General features: G+C 47.0%; 1 pseudogene; it reads left to right on the forward strand.

Annotated features, from left to right (window-relative positions):
* Window positions 1-1,385: 1,385 nt before the first annotated feature.
* LOC115137940 (ATP-sensitive inward rectifier potassium channel 10-like) lies at window positions 1,386-18,678 on the forward strand (annotated as a pseudogene).
* Window positions 18,679-20,136: the final 1,458 nt, after the last annotated feature.

Genomic DNA, 20,136 nt, shown 5'->3' on the forward strand with positions numbered 1-20,136 from the left:
TTGGTTAAGGGCTTGTAAGTAAGTAAAGTCTACACCCGTTGAAGTCTACACCTGTTGTATCTACACCCGTTGTATCTACACCCGTTGTATCTACACCCGTTGAAGTCTACACCCGTTGCATCTACACCCGTTGAAGTCTACACCCGTTGTATCTACACCCGTTGAAGTCTACACCCGTTGAAGTCTACACCCGTTGTATCTACACCCGTTGTATCTACACCCATTGAAGTCTACACCCGTTGTATCTACACCCGTTGAAGTCTACACCCGTTGAAGTCTACACCCGTTGAAGTCTACACCCGTTGAAGTCTACACCCGTTGTATCTACACCCATTGTATCTACACCCATTGTATCTACACCTGTTGAAGTCTACACCCGTTGAAGTCTACACCCGTTGTATCTACACCCGTTGTATCTACACCTGTTGTATCTACACCCGTTGAAGTCTACACCCGTTGTATCTACACCCGTTGTATCTACACCCGTTGTATCTACACCCGTTGTATCTACACATTTACATTTAAGTCATTTAGCAGACGCTCTTATCACCTGTTGAAGTCTACACCCGTTGTATCTACACCCGTTGTATCTACACCTGTTGAAGTCTACACCCGTTGTATCTACACCCGTTGAAGTCTACACCCGTTGTATCTACACCCGTTGTATCTACACCTGTTGTATCTACACCCGTTGAAGTCTACACCCGTTGAAGTCTACACCCGTTGTATCTACACCCGTTGTATCTACACCTGTTGTATCTACACCCGTTGAAGTCTACACCCGTTGTATCTACACCCGTTGTATCTACACCCGTTGTATCTACACCCGTTGTATCTACACATGTTGTATCTACACCCGTTGAAGTCTACACCCGTTGTATCTACACCTGTTGTATCTACACCCGTTGTATCTACACCCGTTGTATCTACACCCGTTGAAGTCTACACCCGTTGTATCTACACCCGTTGTATCTACACCCGTTGTATCTACACCCGTTGTATCTACACATGTTGTATCTACACCCGTTGAAGTCTACACCCGTTGTATCTACACCTGTTGTATCTACACCCGTTGTATCTACACCCGTTGTATCTACACCCGTTGAAGTCTACACCCGTTGTATCTACACCCGTTGTATCTACACCTGTTGAAGTCTACACCCGTTGTATCTACACCCATTGAAGTCTACACCCGTTGTATCTACACCCGTTGTATCTACACCCGTTGAAGTCTACACCCGTTGTATCTACACCCGTTGAAGTCTACACCCGTTGTATCTACACCCGTTGTATCTACACCCGTTGTATCTACACCCGTTGAAGTCTACACCCGTTGTATCTACACCCGTTGTATCTACACCTGTTGTATCTACACCCGTTGAAGTCTACACCCGTTGAAGTCTACACCCGTTGTATCTACACCCGTTGTATCTACACCCGTTGTATCTACACCCGTTGAAGTCTATACCCGTTGTATTCGGCACATGTGACAAATAACATTTGATTTGATTTGGACAAGCTCTATTCTCCTGCTGTACTGCGTCCACAAACCACACCGCGTAATTCTCTGACACAGAAAAACATTTATTGGACAGTGAAAATGAGATCATGTTGGAGCTGCACATGGTAGTAGACTACTGGGGCAGTATGGGGCTAATCATCAACGTGGTGAGGTCATAGTTTGAACTCTAAGTGTAAAGCAGTAACACTACGTGTAAGGCAGTAAGACGATTGAAACTTTCATTTTATTTCATTAGGGAAAAAGGGATAATGAAAGAGAAGTAGATTGTGTCAGGGATCAAAGCCCATTCATACATGGTTGATCCAGACCAGTGGAGGCTGCAGAGGGGAGGACGGCTCATAACAATGTCTGGAATGGAGTAAATGGAATGGCATCAAACACATGGAAACCATGTGGAAACCATGTGGAAACCATGAGGAAACCATGTGGAAACCATGAGGAAACCATGTGGAAACCATGTGGAAACCATGAGGAAACCATGTGGAAACCATGAGGAAACCATGAGGAAACCATGTGGAAACCATGAGGAAACCATGTGGAAATTATGAGGAAACCATGTGGAAACCATGTGGAAACCAGGTGGAAACCATGTGGAAACCATGAGGAAACCATGAGGAAACCATGTGTTTGATGTATTTGATACCATTCCACCGATTCCGCTCCAACCATTACCACGAGCCTGTCCCCAATTAAGTTGCCACCATCCTCCTGTGCTCCAGATACTAGGCTACATGTGGCTTTTCTGTTCCTGGTTTCGGATGGGGAATAAGTAAGCCTTGTTTCAGTCCCTCTTGATCCAGCCAGCGTGATGCGCTGCAGACACATCTGAGCGCCTTAGCATTATAGAGGGGCTTTTAAAAGGAAAAGACAGCTGTGACTTTGCACTAAAAGGGGGCTTTTACTTTGAAAGGGCAGCTGTGGCTCTGTCTGTAAAGAAAAGGATGAAGAGAGAGAGTGACAGAGAGTTTGGAGCACATTGACAGCCACAGGCCTGCATCTGTCCACTTGAAAAAGTGTGTCCCATTTATAATGTCCTTCTCTTTCTATCCCTTTCTTCATGTCTTCCTCCCCCCACACCCCGAATGTTCCACTCCTGTCACCTCTTCCATTCCTCCCGTTAACAACCTCTCTCTTCCTTTCCTCTTCTCTCCTTTCTCACAAAATCTTTTGAACTTGTTTTTCATCAACTTTGACTTTGCACAATATTTATCTCTTCCTCTCCCTCTTCACCCCTCCTTCTCCCCACCCCCTCACTCCTCTCCCTCACCCCCTCACTCCTCTCCCTCTTCATCTTTCTCCAGTTTCACCCCTCCTTCTCCCCACCCCCTCACTCCTCTCCCTCTTCATCTTTCTCCAGTTTCACCCCTCCTTCTCCCCACCCCCTCACTCCTCTCCCTCTTCATCTTTCTCCAGTTTCACCCCTCCTTCTCCCCACCCCCTCACTCCTCTCCCTCTTCATCTTTCTCCAGTTTCACCCCTCCTTCTCCCCACCCCCTCACTCCTCTCCCTCTTCATCTTTCTCCAGTTTCACTCCTCCTTTTCTTCATCTCTCTCCCGTTTCACTCCTCTCCCTCCTCACCCCTCTCCCTCCTCACTCCTCACTCCTCTCCCTCCACACCCCTCTCCCTCCCTCTCCCTCCTCACCCCTCTCCCTCCTCACCTCTCACCCTCACTCCTCTCCCTCTCGCCTCTCTCCCTCTTCAGCTCTCTCCATCACTCTAATATCCACCGTCAAGTCCTTTCCCATTTATCCATTCTATCCCCCTTCACCCCCGACCTCACTCCTCCATCATCAACTCCCCCTCCCATCATCCCTCCCTTCTTCCCCTGATAAAGCTGCAGCCATGACGTCGGCCACTCCCCCTCCTCGCGCGGCTCCTCCCCCAGAAGGAGTGTCACTCCATGACACAGACGGAGGTTCTGAAGCCGCTGCTGGGGGCAGGGGGGCGGAAGGGGTGGGGGTGGCAACTGAGGCAGGGGGCAGCAACAGCAGGGGGCAGCGACGGCAGGGGGCAGCGACGGCGGTCTGCGCACTCCGACGGAGACGGCGCGTTCTCTCCAAGGACGGGCACAGCAACGTGCACATCGAGCATGTGAGCGGGCGTGGGGCGATGTACCTGCGTGACATCTGGACGACCTTCCTGGACATGCAGTGGCGCTACAAGCTCTTCCTGTTCTCGGCCACCTTCGCCGGGACCTGGTTCCTGTTCGGGGTTCTGTGGTACCTGGTGGCGCTGGTGCATGGAGACCTGCTAGGTGAGGATGGAGGAAGGGGAGAGAGAGGGAGAGAGGGATGGGGGGAGAGAAGGTGGGAGCGGAGGGGTTCTGTGGTACCTGGTGGCGCTGGTGCACGGAGACCTGCTAGGTGAGGATGGAGGAAGGGGAGAGAGAGGGAGAGAGGGATGGGGGGAGAGAAGGTGGGAGGGGAGGGGTTCTGTGGTACCTGGTGGCGCTGGTGCACGGAGACCTGCTAGGTGAGGATGGAGGAAGGGGGGAGAGAGAGGTAGAGAGGGATGGGGGGAGAGAAGGTGGGAGGGGAGGGGTTCTGTGGTACCTGGTGGCGCTGGTGCACGGAGACCTGCTAGGTGAGGATGGAGGAAGGGGAGAGAGAGGTAGAGGGAGAGAGGGATGGGGGGAGAGAAGGTGGGAGGGGAGGGGTTCTGTGGTACCTGGTGGCGCTGGTGCACGGAGACCTGCTAGGTGAGGATGGAGGAAGGGGAGAGAGAGGGAGAGACAGAATTCTAAGGCATTTGAGAGCAATGATACCTCAAAGTACCAATACAATCAGTTGTACCTCCCCTATAATCTTTGTACCTTTTGCTTTCCATGTCAATCTCACAACCTTGCCTCTCTCCCTGTGCTTCCCTTCTCCACCCCTCCCTCTAGAGTTTGACCCTCCGTCCAACCACACCCCATGTGTGATGCAGGTGCAGACTCTGACGGGGGCGTTCCTCTTCTCACTGGAGTCGCAGACCACAATTGGCTACGGCTTCCGTTGCATCACAGAGGAATGTCCCGCCGCCATCATCCTCCTCATCCTCCAGCTGGTCATCACCATGGTGCTTGAGATCTTCATCACTGGAACCTTCCTCGCCAAGGTACCTCACCCTTCCCCTGGGCAGAACGATAAGATGTTCACTTCACCATCCATCACATTAATTGATAAAGTAAACCACCACTAAACAGTATGGATATACAGTATTTCACTGAAAAATCTGGATCTACACATCACGTCAAATTTTCAGTGCCATAATATGTGACTGACCACCTGGATTCGGTCTTATGTAAGCAAAATTAGAAATTGTGTTTTTTACATTGGACAAAAGTAGAGACTCTGAGCTACAAAATGGTATATCATACATGGCATCTGAGGAACAATGGGAAAGTCATTCTTCTTTGAAAGTTGATCAACTTGTAAATTCACTTTTGAGAAAATCGCCTTTGAATATTTTGATGTCAAGTGAAGAGCTCTTCGTTGTCTACACCCATTCAAATAAAATCAAATCAAATTAATTTATATAGCCCTTCGTACATCAGCTGATATCTCAAAGTGCTGTACAGAAACCCAGCCTAAAACCCCAAACAGCAAGCAATGCAGGTGTAGAAGCACGGTGGTTAGGAAAAACTCCCTAGAAAGGCCAAAACCTAGGAAGAAACCTAGAGAGGAACCAGGCTATGTGGGGTGGCCAGTCCTCTTCTGGCTGTGCCGGGTGGAGATTATAACAGAACATTGCCAAGATGTTCAAATGTTCATAAATTACCAGCATGGTCGAATAATAATAAGGCAGAACAGTTGAAACTGGAGCAGCAGCACGGTCAGGTGGACTGGGGACAGCAAGGAGTCATCATGTCAGGTAGTCCTGGGGCACGGTCCTAGGGCTCAGGTCCTCCGAGAGAGAGAAAGAAAGAGAGAATTAGAGAGAGCATATGTGGGGTGGCCAGTCCTCGTCTGGCTGTGCCGGGATGAGATTATAACAGAACATGGCCAAGATGTTCAAATGTTCATAAATGACCAGCATGGTCGAATAATAATAAGGCAGAACAGTTGAAACTGGAGCAGCAGCATGGCCAGGTGGACTGGGGACAGCAAGGAGTCATCATGTCAGGTAGTCCTGGGGCATGGTCCTAGGGCTCAGGTCCTCCGAGAGAGAGAACGAAAGAGAGAATTAGAGAGAGCATATGTGGGGTGGCCAGTCCTCTTCTGGCTGTGCCGGGTGGAGATTATAACAGAACATGGCCAAGATGTTCAAATGTTCATAAATGACCAGCATGGTCGAATAATAATAAGGCAGAACAGTTGAAACTGGAGCAGCAGCATGGCAAGGTGGACTGGGGACAGCAAGGAGTCATCATGTCAGGTAGTCCTGGGGCATGGTCCTAGGGCTCAGGTCCTCCGAGAGAGAGAAAGAAAGAGAGAAGGAGAGAATTAGACGCTTAGATTCACACAGGACACCGAATAGGACAGGAGAAGTACTCCAGATATAACAAACTGACCCTAGCCCCCCGACACAAACTACTGCAGCATAAATACTGGAGGCTGAGACAGGAGGGGTCAGGAGACACTGTGGCCCCATCCGAGGACACCCCCGGACAGGGCCAAACAGGAAGGATATAACCCCACCCACTTTGCCAAAGCACAGCCCCCACACCACATTCAGCATCGTTCACACCCTCTTAAACTTTAGCCCCACCCATCTTGTTTCGCTCTCGAAGCGCACACTTGACGCTCTGGCTGATGATTTGTTTACCTCTTGATAACATGAAAACAGCCTATCCAGCTCTGCTGACAACAATTTCATTACGCTTTTTTTGCAGTCGTTTACTGACACCGGCCATATTCAACGAGTGTTGTACAGTACACATGTCACGTAACGTCAGCTAATGAGCCAGCCAGCTAACGTTAGCTAGTTAAAACAACAATGAACAAAGTGCCAGCAATACCTAACATTAGGCTCTAACTACAAAAGCAAACAGCTCTGGGAAATGAATAATAACGTCCTCTAGGGAGCAGTTAACGTTAGCTAGCTAACAGTAGACTTTAGCTTAAGACATATAGCTAGCTGGGTAAACAATGAACCTAGCTAGGTAAACAACGTTTAAGATCACACACATCGCATAACGTTCGCTAACGAGCCAGCCAGCTAACGTTAGCTAGATAAGCAACAATTAACAAAGTGGCAACAACTGCTCTGGGAAACGAATAATAACATCAGCTAGGGAGCCAGCCACCTAACGTTAGCTAACAGTTAGCTAACAGTACACTTTAGCTTGAAATGAAACCACTTTGTCAAAATTAGAAACATATAATATCTGAAAATGTAGCTAGCTAACGCTAGACTATCTTACTTGTATACATGATTTCAAAACTTAATCATCCAGAAAATGGAGAGCAACACTTATGCAGCTCCACTACATAGTACATTTTTAAAAAGGCGCGTTCGACAGGGTTACCAACACAGACTGACGAGCTCAAATAAACAGAAGCCTTCTATATGGCAGACCAATCCTCTCTCCTATCTCGGCATGTCCAGCCCGCTCATTATCTCAGCCAATCATGGCTAGTGGGACGGTTGCTCACTTTTTTTGTGGCTTAACCAACAAGGCTCGTAATTTAACAATTTTATTTGTATTTACAGATGGCATACAAGTTTGTTATGAAAGTTCACATGTTCGAGAAAGCATTTCTGCAAAAAAAACGCATTTTGATTAAAAAAAAGAAGATTTATATTCAAATGGCTCTGCTGTGAAGTCGTGACTAGTTTCCTAAATCGGGTCACATATGCACTGCATCCATCCATAGTCAACACATACATCAGTGTTTACTATCCAGCTCCCCCCTCCCCCCCTCTCTCTCCCCCATCCCCATTTCTCTCTCCCCTCTCTCCCCGCTCTATCTCTCTTCCCTCTCTCTCTCCCCCTCTCTCTCCCCCATCTCCATTTCTCTCTCCCCCTCTCTCCCCGCTCTATCTCTCTCTTCCCCTCTCTCTCTCTCTCTCTCTCCCCTCTCTCTCTCCCCCTCTCCCCCATCTCTCTCCCCTCTCTCTCTCTCCTCTCTCTCTCTCTCTCTCTCTCTCTCTCTCTCCCCTCTCCTCTCTCTCTCTCTCTCTCTCCCCCTCTCCCCCTCTCTCTCTCTCTCTCTCTTCCCCTCTCTCTCTCTCTCTCTCTCTCTCTCTCCCCCTCTCTCTCTCTCTCTCTCCCCCTCTCCCCCTCTCTCTCTCTCTCTCTCTCTCTCTCTCTCTCTCTCTCTCTCTCTCCCCCTCTCCCCTCTCTCTCTCTCTCTCTACCCCTCTCTCTCTCTCTCTCTCTCTCTCTCTCTCTCCCCCTCTCCCCCTCTCTCTCTCTCTCTCTCTCTCTCTCTCTCTCTCTCTCTCTCTCTCCCCCTCTCTCTACCCCGCTCCCTTTCTCCTCTTCCCTCATATCATTTAAACCTCTATAACATGAATTATCTGCTGCCCTCTCTATCTCTCACTCAGGGTCAGAGTTATCTATATGTGTGTCTGTGTGTGTGTTGGGGGCGGAGGTTAAGATCATAGGAAGTTCATGCCCTGTGTGTATTGATAAGGAGACTTACAGCAGGCTGTGCAGCACAATAATATTTACTCAAACCGGATATGTTCCAGAGAGCATTGTGGGTAGTGGAGTTCATCATGCTACACTGTGTGCCTCTGACACACTCTTCCCCATTGTCCTCAGGTGGCGCGGCCCAAGAAGAGAGGAGAGACAGTGAAGTTCAGTCAGTACGCTGTGGTGTCCAATCACGAGGGCCGACCCTGCCTCATGATCCGTGTGGCTAACATGCGCAAGAGCCTGCTGCTGGGCTGCTCGGTAGAGACACAGTGTGTGTGTGTGTGTGTGTGTGTGTGTGTGTGTGTGTGTGTGTGTGTCTGTGAGAATGACGCAGTAGTCATTTTCCATCGACGCTCCTCTTCAGAATCCTTGCACATGGCCCCTAACCAAATGACTCCATTTGGCTCCTAGGTGACGGGGAAGTTGCTCCAGACGTCCCAGACCAAGGAGGGGGAGACGATGCGTCTGGACCAGAGGAACGTTCCCTTCCAGGTGGACACGTCCAGCGACAGCCCCTTCCTCATCCTCCCCCTCACCTTCTACCACATCATAGACGACAGCAGCCCGCTCAGAGCCTGGGCTGCCAAGGGTAGGAATGATTACATACGATAGCTTAATGTTCACATTGTCAGTTATTTGTGTTGTGTGTTCTCCTTCAATTGGTCCTATTTCATGACCTAAAACTTGAAGGTTACCAGTTCCATAGGCAGGTATAGTGTAGTTACGGTCTAGTGTTCTTGTCCTATTGGTCCAATTTGATATTACTGTAAGTGGCCTAAGACATGGTAGTAAAATAGACAGGCAGGTTCAGTGTTCTGCTGTAGTAGTGGTGTAGTGAACTACAGTACCTTACAGTCTGTGTAAAGGAGGTGAAGTTGTTGCTATAGTTGACCATGTCCCATGTCTTAATCACCAGTAGGACGAGAGGGCCAGCCGGGGTGTGGAAACGGAAAGCCATCCGTGTGGAGAGAAAGAGAAGGGTGAATTTAGGAGATTAAAGGTCACTGCTGTGATGGACAAAGGGCATTTGGAACAGAGCCAGGACAGTAGAGGGATGAGGGGGGGGGGGGGGTGTAGGGTGGATGGTAGGGAACATCATTCTAGTAATTTGTACACTGCAAATTGACCACAACTATGCCAAAAAAGTGATTGTATTTGAAAATAACTTTTTTGACGATCCCTGTTGTAGAGGGGTGTGTGTTTGCGTACGTGCGTGCATACTGTATATGTGAATGCGTGTACACAGCAAATCGTCCAGTGTCGATTCAGAAGTTAAAATCACTCTGTAAGAGTGAAATTAGAACTCAGCGGTGTAAAAGAACCCCCAGTGTTGATGTTAATAGTCAGACTTATTGTTTTACACTGTGGAGAGTAAAACAGTCCAATCAAAACCACACCCATCATTATCAGATTTCCCAGAATGCACTACTGTGTTTTTGCATGTACATTGACTGATTGAATGATGTTATGCTTCACAAAGATAACATATATTTTTCTATTAGTTAATTTGATTTATTGCACCTGTTATTGAAATGGTTGTTCCAGTTTAAATGGTTTAGGTAGTCTCCTTTATCAATTTCCATTATCCCGACAGTCTTTCTGAATGAGGGTTGAGGGTGAATAAAGATTCCAACTGTTGGATATCCTAGCTCTGTCTGGATTCCTGTAGGAATTACACATTCATCACTTTGCAAGCCAGCATAATGTCTTGCAGGCCTGATGTGGCCTAACACCACTGTGCTAGGGTAAAACTAAGCAATCAAAGCAAGGCCTTATGATATATGTAAGTACTATATATTGCCAAAGTTTAATTTTAATTATAACATTCGCCTAGGAACTTACTAGGTGAAACCCACAGGCCTTAAAAAATGAAATAATTCAACAACCATGTCTGTGTCACTAACAAATACAGTCATGGGTGGTAGATTCGACAATTCACTCAAAAAGAAAAGATACCCTGGGAAAAATGCAAATGAGACTTTACACCATGCACCATTTAATTATAGTTCACTCCAGTGTAGAGTGAAATACCTATTAGTTCACTCCATTGTAGTCACATTTTTGGGGTCTGGGGGATGACACCGGGAGAGGGGTCTCTCTCTCTCCATCTCTGTGTGTATGTCAGTGGAATGTGTGTGAGTGGGTGCCAGGGTTTCTCATTAAAAGACAATGGGGTACAGTCTGATACAGTGAGGGGTGCTGACACACAGCTGGGGGGGATCCTCTTACAGGAGGGCAGGCCTCTCATCACCACTAACCACAGAGCTATTACTGACCCATACTGATCCCTGATCTACCTCTCTACTCCTTTACTGCTCTCTCTCTCCTCTCTCTCGCTCCCCCCTCTCTCTCTCTCTCTCTCTCTCTCTCTCTCTCTCTCTCTCTCTCTCGCTCTCTCCCCCACTTCTCTCTCTCTCTATAATGGGTCTCTATGTAGTTGAGCCCCAAACTCCTCCTGTTAAATTGACTGTGGTCAGATTGTACGGCATTGTGTTACTGTACACGTAATATGTTTATTTAATGATGCCTGATCCCAGAGAACACTCCATTTGGCTTTTGGCTTCACACTGTGTACCTTGAAAATGTAAGTAATATCTGCAAAAATCGTAATACTATCTTAAAGTATCATAATACTGTTACTAGAAGAATCAAAATACTAACAGTACATAATGCTACGACAATAGCCCCTGCACTATCTATGAATCTGTCTCATAATCTGGCCTCCTCTCACGGCAGCTCTCAAATTCTCATGATGCATTTCTGTGGAAATATCTGCAGCTCTTTGGGGGCACACGGACGGGGAGTTGGGGATTTTGCCAAAAACGGTGGGACACTGTCAGGAGTTTCAGTAAGGGGTTACAATGAGTGCACTAACGTGAATCCCCTCAGTACACTGTAGTTGTTAACAGGAGTGAGAAGAGAGGAGGTTGTAAAGGCTGTTCAGAAGAGCACAGTCAGAACTGCTCAAACCAGTAGTCAAGAACAACATTAGAGACTGAATAGACCAGACAGTCTACCATATCATGCATTGTGTGTGCATACGTGTGTGTGTGTGATATTTGTGCGTGCGCGTTTGTATGTGTGTGCGTGTGTTACGAAGTGAGAGCAGTACTGGGTCCAGGTTAGAGTTAAGGACTGTTTTCACAGATGACATAGACTGACCAGGTGAATCCAGGTGAAAGCTATGATTGCTTATTGATGTCACTTGTTAAGTCCACTTCAATCAGTATAGTTGAAGGGGAGGAGACAGGTTAAAGAAGGATTTTAAGCCTTGAGACAATTGAGACATGGAAGGTGCAAAAATGTTTAATTAAATGTATTTGAGTGTTTACCAGCATTTGTAACTTGAGTCGGATAATTATCTCTACAAAACAGTTAATCTCATAAAAACATAAAAATACTAGCTTGATATATGTTTTCCAGTTTCTTGAAATACTTTGCAAATGCAAGTTATTTTTATGTGAAAACTGAAACGGTCTATTCATTATTTTTAGTAGACACAGTGGTGAGTGCATATATTTTCATACTTTTTTGTACTGGTCTCCCATGGGATTTGAACCCACAACCCTGGTGTTCCAAGTACAATGCTCTACCAACTGAGCCACATCATCACAAACCACTTGATATCTCAATGTAATCAGTTACTGTATTGAACATTGTTTTTCTTCATGGTGATGGAAAGTCCACAGGTTCTAACCTAGATGACCAGCCTATATACAATACAGTAACGCACATTTACATTAAGTGGTTTGTAAGGATGGTAATTGTTTTCCATGTTATTTCATCAAGACAAATATTAATTTGATGTGGATGTTTTGGATCTTTTCCCATAACTTTGCAACTTTTGATGTAAATGTTTTAGGATAGGGTTTTGTTCTTTCTGGATTCAGGGATGTTAGGAGCCAATATACACAGGCAGTTAGGAAAGCTAAGGCTAGCTTTTTCAAGCAGAAATTTTCATCCTGTAGCACAAACTCCAAAAAGTTCTGGGAAACTGTAAAGTCCATGGAGAATAAGAGCACATCCTCCCAGCTGGCCACTGCACTGAGGCTAGGAAACACTGTCACAACTGATAAATCCACAATAATTGAGAGTTTCAATAAGCATTTCTCTACGGCTGGCCATGCTTTCCACCTGGCTACCACTACCCTGGTCAACAGCCCTGCACCCCCGACAGCAACTTGCCCAAGCCTCCCCATTTCTCCTTCACCCAAATCCAGATAGCTGATGTTCTGAAAGAGCTGCAAAATCTGGACCCCTACAAATCAGCCGGGCTAGACAATCTGGACCCTCTCTTTCTAAAATGATCTGCCGAAATTGTTGCAACCCCTATTACTAGCCTGTTCAACCTCTCTTTCGTATCATCTGAGAATCCAAAGATGAAAGCTGTCGCGGTCATCCCCCTCTTCAAAGATCCAAACTGCTACAGACCTATATCTATCCTGCCCGGCCTTTCTAAGGTCTTCGGAAGCCAAGTTAACAAACAGATCACCGACCATTTCGAATCCCACCATACCTTCTCCGCTATGCAATCTGGTTTCAGAGCTGGTCATGGATACACCTCAGCCACGCTCAAGGTCCTAAATGATATAACAGCCATCGATAAGAGACATTACTGTGCAGCCGTATTCATCGACCTGGCCAAGGCTTTCGACTCTGTCAATTACCACATTCATATTGGCAGACTCGACAGCCTTGGTTTCTCAAACGATTGCCTTGCCTGGTTTACCAACTACTTCTCTGATAGAGTTCAGTGTGTCAAATCGGAGGGCCTGTTGTCCGGAACTCTGGCAGTCTCTATGGGGGTACCACAGGGTTCAATTCCCGGGCCGACCCTTTTCTCTGTATACATCAATGATGTTGCTCTTGCTGCTGGTGATTCTTTGATCCACCTCTAAGCGACGACACCATTATGTATACCTCTGGCCCTCCTTGGGAAACTGTAACTATCCCCTCCCGCTCCGTGGCTCGACGACTCATTGCGAGCTCACAGAACAGGGCTCCGGGCAGCCGAGCGGAAATGGAGGAAAACTCGCCTCCCTGCAGACCTGGCATCCTTTCACTCCCTTCTCTCTACATTTTCCTCCTCTGTCTCTGCTGCTAAAGCCACTTTCTACCACTCTAAATTCCAAGCATCTGCCTCTAACCCTAGGAAGCTCTTTGCCACCTTCTCCTCCCTCTTGAATCCTCCTCCCCCTCCCTCCCCCTCCTCCCTCTCTGCAGATGACTTCGTCAACCATTTTGAAAAGAAGGTCGACGACATCCGATCCTCGTTTGCTAAGTCAAACGACACCGCTGGTTCTGCTCACACTGCCCTACCCTGTGCTCTGACCTCTTTCTCCCTCTCTCTCCAGATGACATCTCGCGTCTTGTGACGGCCGGCCGCCCAACAACCTGCCCGCTTGACCCTATCCCCTCCTCTCTTCTCCAGACCATCTCCGGTGACCTTCTCCCTTACCTCACCTCGCTCATCAACTCATCCCTGACCGCTGGCTACGTCCCTCCCGTCTTCAAGAGAGCGAGAGTTGCACCCTTCTGAAAAAACCTACACTCGATCCCTCCGATGTCAACAACTACAGACCAGTATCCCTTCTTTCTTTTCTCTCCAAAACTCTTGAACGTGCCGTCCTTGGCCAGCTCTCCCGCTATCTCTCTCAGAATGACCTTCTTGATCCAAATCAGTCAGGTTTCAAGACTAGTCATTCAACTGAGACTGCTCTTCTCTGTATCACGGAGGCGCTCCGCACTGCTAAAGCTAACTCTCTCTCCTCTGCTCTCATCCTTCTAGACCTATCGGCTGCCTTCGATACTGTGAACCATCAGATCCTCCTCTCCACCCTCTCCGAGTTGGGCATCTCGGCGCGGCCCACGCTTGGATTGCGTCCTACCTGACAGGTCGCTCCTACCAGGTGGCGTGGCGAGAATCCGTCTCCTCACCACGTGCTCTCACCACTGGTGTCCCCCAGGGCTCTGTTCTAGGCCCTCTCCTATTCTCGCTATACACCAAGTCACTTGGCTCTGTCATAACCTCACATGGTCTCTCCTATCATTGCTATGCAGACGACACACAATTAATCTTCTCCTTTCCCCCTTCTGACGACCAGGTGGCGAATCGCATCTCTGCATGTCTGGCAGACATATCAGTGTGGATGACGGATCATCACCTCAAGCTGAACCTCGGCAAGACGGAGCTGCTCTTCCTCCCGGGAAGGACTGCCCGTTCCATGATCTCGCCATCACGGTTGACAACTCCATTGTGTCCTTGTCCCAGAGCGCTAAGAACCTTGGCGTGATCCTGGACAACACCCTGTCGTTCTCAAATAACATCCCAAGGCGGTGGCCCGTTCCTGTAGGTTCATGCTCTACAACATCCGCAGAGTACGACCCTGCCTCACACAGGAAGCGGCGCAGGTCCTAATCCAGGCACTTGTCATCTCCCGTCTGGATTACTGCAACTCGCTGTTGGCTGGGCTCCCTGCCTGTGCCATTAAACCCCTACAACTCATCCAGAACGCCGCAGCCCGTCTGGTGTTCAACCTTCCCAAGTTCTCTCACGTCACCCCGCTCCTCCGCTCTCTCCACTGGCTTCCAGTTGAAGCTCGCATCCGCTACAAGACCATGGTGCTTGCCTACGGAGCTGTGAGGGGAACGGCACCTCACTACCTCCAGGCTCTGATCAGGCCCTACACCCAAACAAGGGCACTGCGTTCATCCACCTCTGGCCTGCTCGCCTCCCTACCACTGAGGAAGTACAGTTCCCGCTCAGCCCAGTCAAAACTGTTCGCTGCTCTGGCCCCCCAATGGTGGAACAAACTCCCTCACGACGCCAGGACAGCGGAGTCAATCACCACCTTCCGGAGACACCTGAAACCCCACCTCTTTAAGGAATACCTAGGATAGGATAAAGTAATCCTTCTCCCCCTCCCCCTTAAAAGACCTAGATGCACTATTGTAAAGTGGCTGTTCCACTGGATGTCATAAGGTGAAAGCACCAATTTGTAAGTCGCTCTGGATAAGAGCGTCTGCTAAATGACTTAAATGTAAATGTAAATGTAGACGAGCTTCAATGCCATACAACTCTCCTTCTGTGGCCTCCAACTGCTCTTAAATGCAAGTAAAGCTAAATGCATGCTATTCAACCGATCGCTGCCCACATTGCCCACTTTGGCAATGTAATTTACAAAATAGCCTCCAACACTCTACTCAACAAATTGGATGCAGTCTATCACAGTGCCATCTGTTTTGTCACCAAAGTGACCTGTACGCTCTCGTTGGCTGGCACTCGCTTCATACTCGCCGCCAAACCCACTGGCTCCCGGTCATCTACAACTCTCTGCTAGGTAAAGCCCCACCTTATCTCAGCTCACTGGTCACCATAGCAGCACCCAACCGTAGCACTCGCTCCAGCAGGTATATCTCACTGGTCACCCCCAAAGCCAATTCTTACTTTGGCTGCCTTTCCTTACAGTTCTCTGCTGCCAATGACTGGAACGAACTGCCAAAATCACTGAAGCTGGGGACCAGATATCTCCCTCACTAGCTTTAAGCACCAGCTGTCAGAGCAGCTTACAGATCACTGCACCTGTACAGCCCATCTGTAAATAGCCCATCCAACTACCTCATCTCCATACTGTATTTATTTATATTGCTCCTTTGCACCCCAGTATCTCTACTTGCACATTCATCTTCTGCACATCTACTATTCCAGTGTTTAATTGCTATATTGTAATTACTTCTCCACCATGGCCTGTTTATTGCCTTACCTCCCTTATCCTACCTCATTTGCACACACTGTATATAGACTTTTTCTACTGTATTATTGACTGTATGTTTGTTTATTCCATCTGTGTTGTTGTATGTGTCGAACTGCTTTGCTTTATCTTGGCCAGGTCGCTGTTGTAAATGAGAACTTGTTCTCAACTAACCTACCTGGTTAAATAAAATCAAATAAAAAATTCCATTAGAATGATGATTGCAGAGAAAGCAAAAGGGCAACAACTCTTACAATTCCAACTATTGAATCCTGCAAGATACTGTTCTTAATTATACCTTTTTTGTTGTTGCCAAAACAGAGATGCTGAAATGTTTTATTGGGCAGCTAATACATCCTGTAAAGGCCCAGTGCACTACTTTTGTGAACAAATATATATGTTTGAAAATAATATTTTTGCTATAATTATTTTTTTTTAATTCAGCACCCCTACTTCCTGCGGATATGGGCTTGTGTATGTGTGTGCCATTCTGAGTGTGAATGGAACACGTTCAACACCTTGTAGAGTCCATGTCCTGACGTATTGAGGCTGTTCTGAGGGAAAAAGGGGGTGTAACTCAAGGCAGCAGTGACTCCTCCTGGGGTCAGGCAAAATGAAGGCAGTTGTGCAGTGTGCTTGAAGGGGGTGGGCATCTTTACTGCTTGTGTGCTTGATGTTCGTTATCAACCTATATAGGCCTTTGTGGTGCAGCTATCTATTTGTGCGTACAGTAAGTGTGTGGGGTGTGTTTTGTGTTTTTTCTTATGGATCTCTAGTGCTAAATTTGTATCTTTCATTCACTCTACCTGTGTTCTAGGAGGGGGATGGACGGATCCGGATCTGGCAGACTTTGAGCTGCTGGTGATCATGAGTGCCACGGTAGAGCCCACATCCGCCACCTGCCAGGTGCGCACCTCCTACCTGCCTGATGAGATCCTGTGGGGGTATGAGTTCCCCCCCGTGGTCTCCCTGTCCCCGTCTGGGAAGTATGTGGCGGACTTCACCTTCTTCGACAAGGTGGACAAAACGAAAACCCCGCCCCTCTTCAAACAGGCCCCCCCCCCAAGCCCGGCCATGCACTCGTCCCGCAGCAGCAGAGGGGGCGCAGAGGAAGGGGCGGACCCAGAGAAGATTAAACTAGAGGAGAGCTATCGAGGGGAGGAGAGGGGGAGGGGCAGGGGGAGGGGCAGGGGCAGGGGGAGAGACAGTAGCCCCCTCAGTGTCCGTATCAGTAATGTATAGAGAGAGGATGGGGGGAGAGAGAGAGAGGGAGAGAGAGAGAGAGAGCATGAATGAGATGGAATGAGAGAGTTACGAGAAATGAGAAAAGAGAGCAGACTGTATGGAGATTGATAACTTATCAAGTGAGAATAAAAAGTTGAAGGAATGAGAGATGAGCTGCTCCTCTGTTGGGAAATGTGAACATACACACAGACACACACGCTCCTTTTTTGGATTTTATGCGTTTTGTATCGCCCCTTGTAAAGATTCAACAGGTGATGTCCTTCAAAGGAACAAAATACATCCCATTTGTGTCTACTGTCCTGTAATCAAAGATGGACCAAGAAAGCTTTTTAAACTTAATTTGTCTGTATTTTTTATAAGAAGACTTTGTGTGACTGGAAAGGTCAAGGTTGACTGGTTTACCAGGACAAAACATGGTTCACGAGGACATAATCAAAGGAACCATGCAGTGGAGGCTGCTGAGGGGAGGACGGCTCATAATAATGTCTGGAACAGAGTAAATGGATTGGCATCAAACACATGGAAACCATGTATTTGATGTATTCGATAACATTACACTTATTCCACTCCAACCATTACCACAAGCCCATCCTCCCCAATTAAGGTACCACCATCCTCCTGTGGAATCATTGTACTGTTACTGTTTTTAACACAGAAAGGTACTCTGTCTGCAGGACATGAGAGTGGAAATACTGGATAATTTTTTTTAAAACATTTTTTTTGAAGGATTTTGATTGAATATATGATATCGTATGTATACTGTATGTATCTGTCCCTAACGATGCGATATCCAGCAGTACTTTTTTCATCTGAGTATATGCTTAGCAGGGTTGGGGTCCATTCCATTTAAATTCCGGTAAATTCAGAAAGTAAACCAAATTCCAATTCCAAATTTTCATTGTCACTTATTGAAAAGCACTGAAGAGAAATTAAATTGGAATTGAAATTAAATTGGAATTGGAATTTCAGTGTACTTCCTGAGTTGACTAGAATTTAAATGTAATTCATTCCAACCCTGATCTTTAGTGTTTCTGTTATTTTTTATTTGATTTTTCACTGGAAAATATGTATGTTAACAATACTAAAAGCACTTTAACTTGATGGTGTTTGTGTACACAAGCATATTTATATGTTTCAGTCAATGTGCGTGCGGGACTGCATGTATGTGTGTTTTAACATATTCATGTTCATATGCATGTACTTGTTATTCCTCCTGTACTTCAATACCTGATCACTCCTGTGGTCATTCTAAAACGTGCCACTAAACTGTGCCTTTTTGATGTGCCAGTGTCTGTGCAGTCGAGCATCAGATTTCAATATGATATGGTGTGGTTAGCTGATATGTTAAACACCTATCCACTCGTTGTGTGATCTGGCAGGCGTCTGCAATGAAGTCAGGCAAGAATGCTACCATTGCCTGTGATTGGTTATAATGTGTTGGCCAGGCCAGGTCCCATCTGTAATACTGCAACCTCATCACCCTAACAGATAATATACTATGAAGTGTTGCCCAGGCCAGGTCCCATCTGTAATACTGGAACAGATAATATACAATGAAATGTCTGTTTTTAATAAAAGTACAGATTTACAACAGCTCTGTCTTGGCCCGTCTCTGTCAAACGAAACCCCCACACCTGTGTCGGTCTCCGTGAAACCAGCACTGAAGGAAACACGCACTAAACATATACCACGTGGTTTTTGTTGCTGTACACTTGCACAATGCACTCTTAATCCCAGAGTGCCGCAGGTAGGGGAGAACTGGGACGAAAGTAAAAATGGTAGTTTTTTCCCCATAGAGAACGATGGAGCTAGAGCTCTCAACGTTTTAGCATGAGAGCTACTCATTTTATTCTAGCTTTCAAATAGGCACAGGCTCCTCTTCTCTTCTCCCCTGCCTCTCTTCCCCGGGTCCTTAGTGTACAAGAGAAAGTAGTGCACTATGTTTTCTGTCAATATACCTGGTAAATAATGGTTAACAAACAACTCTAATGGGGGTCCTGTAAAATCTGTGATTTCTTTCCCAAATTTGAACCAAGTCAGAACAGTAGGCTAAGTTCTAAGGGAGAAAGGGACCACATTCTCAGGATGAGAAACATAGGCTACTAACAGCTTACTACACAACAGACACTTAGTATTACTTTCTTAGCTACAGTATACATATCTCCCTGGCATATTACATCATTTATGCAGCAGCTTACTAGACATATTTATGGACTCGCCATTGTTGTGATGTGCTCACTTGAACAGGAATTTGGCACGGCGGTCCTTCTCGTGGGCAAACTTCTGGCATTCTCTGGATGAAGTCATGCTGGATTGACAGAATGGACAATTAACCTTTTCTGGCCCACGGTGGAAACGTTTCTCTCTGACTCTGCGGTTGTCATCGGAGTGGTTTGATTTTAAGAAGAGAGACCGTATCAGATAAGTGATCCTGCAGGTTGTTCTTGTAGAGTGATTTCAATAAAGTAAGTGCTGTCTTCCTTTGCAGCTCAGGATGCCGGTAGAGAGTTGGACAGCTCTGTTTCCCACGTCTCCTGGTTGCCCACAGGCCATAGCCTGGTAGCACATTGGAGTTCTGCGGTGGGAAAATAAGGTACATAAGTCGGGAAAAATGAGATGTCCATCAACTTTGCTGCAATTAAGTGGTCCCTTTCAGAAAACCTTTGTTGCACATGAGCAGCGAGCCTCCTTCATCACGGGTGCAGTGTTAGGTTTTCTCCATCTTGGTTCAGTGGCATCCCTAATGGCCATTGCATCACTAATAGCCAGTGCATCACTAATGGCCATTGCATCACTAATAGCCAGTGCATCACTAATGGCCATTGCATCACTAATAGCCAGTGCATCACTAATGGCCAGTGCATCACTAATGGCCAGTGCATCACTAATGGCCAGTGCATCCCTAATGGCCATTGCATCACTAATAGCCAGTGCATCACTAATGGCCATTGCATCACTAATAGCCAGTGCATCACTAATAGCCAGTGCATCACTAATGGCCATTGCATCACTAATAGCCAGTGCATCACTAATGGCCAGTGCATCACTAAT

The sequence above is a fragment of the Oncorhynchus nerka genome, linkage group LG12 (assembly GCF_034236695.1).
Source record: "Oncorhynchus nerka isolate Pitt River linkage group LG12, Oner_Uvic_2.0, whole genome shotgun sequence".
Lineage (NCBI taxonomy): Eukaryota > Metazoa > Chordata > Actinopteri > Salmoniformes > Salmonidae > Oncorhynchus > Oncorhynchus nerka.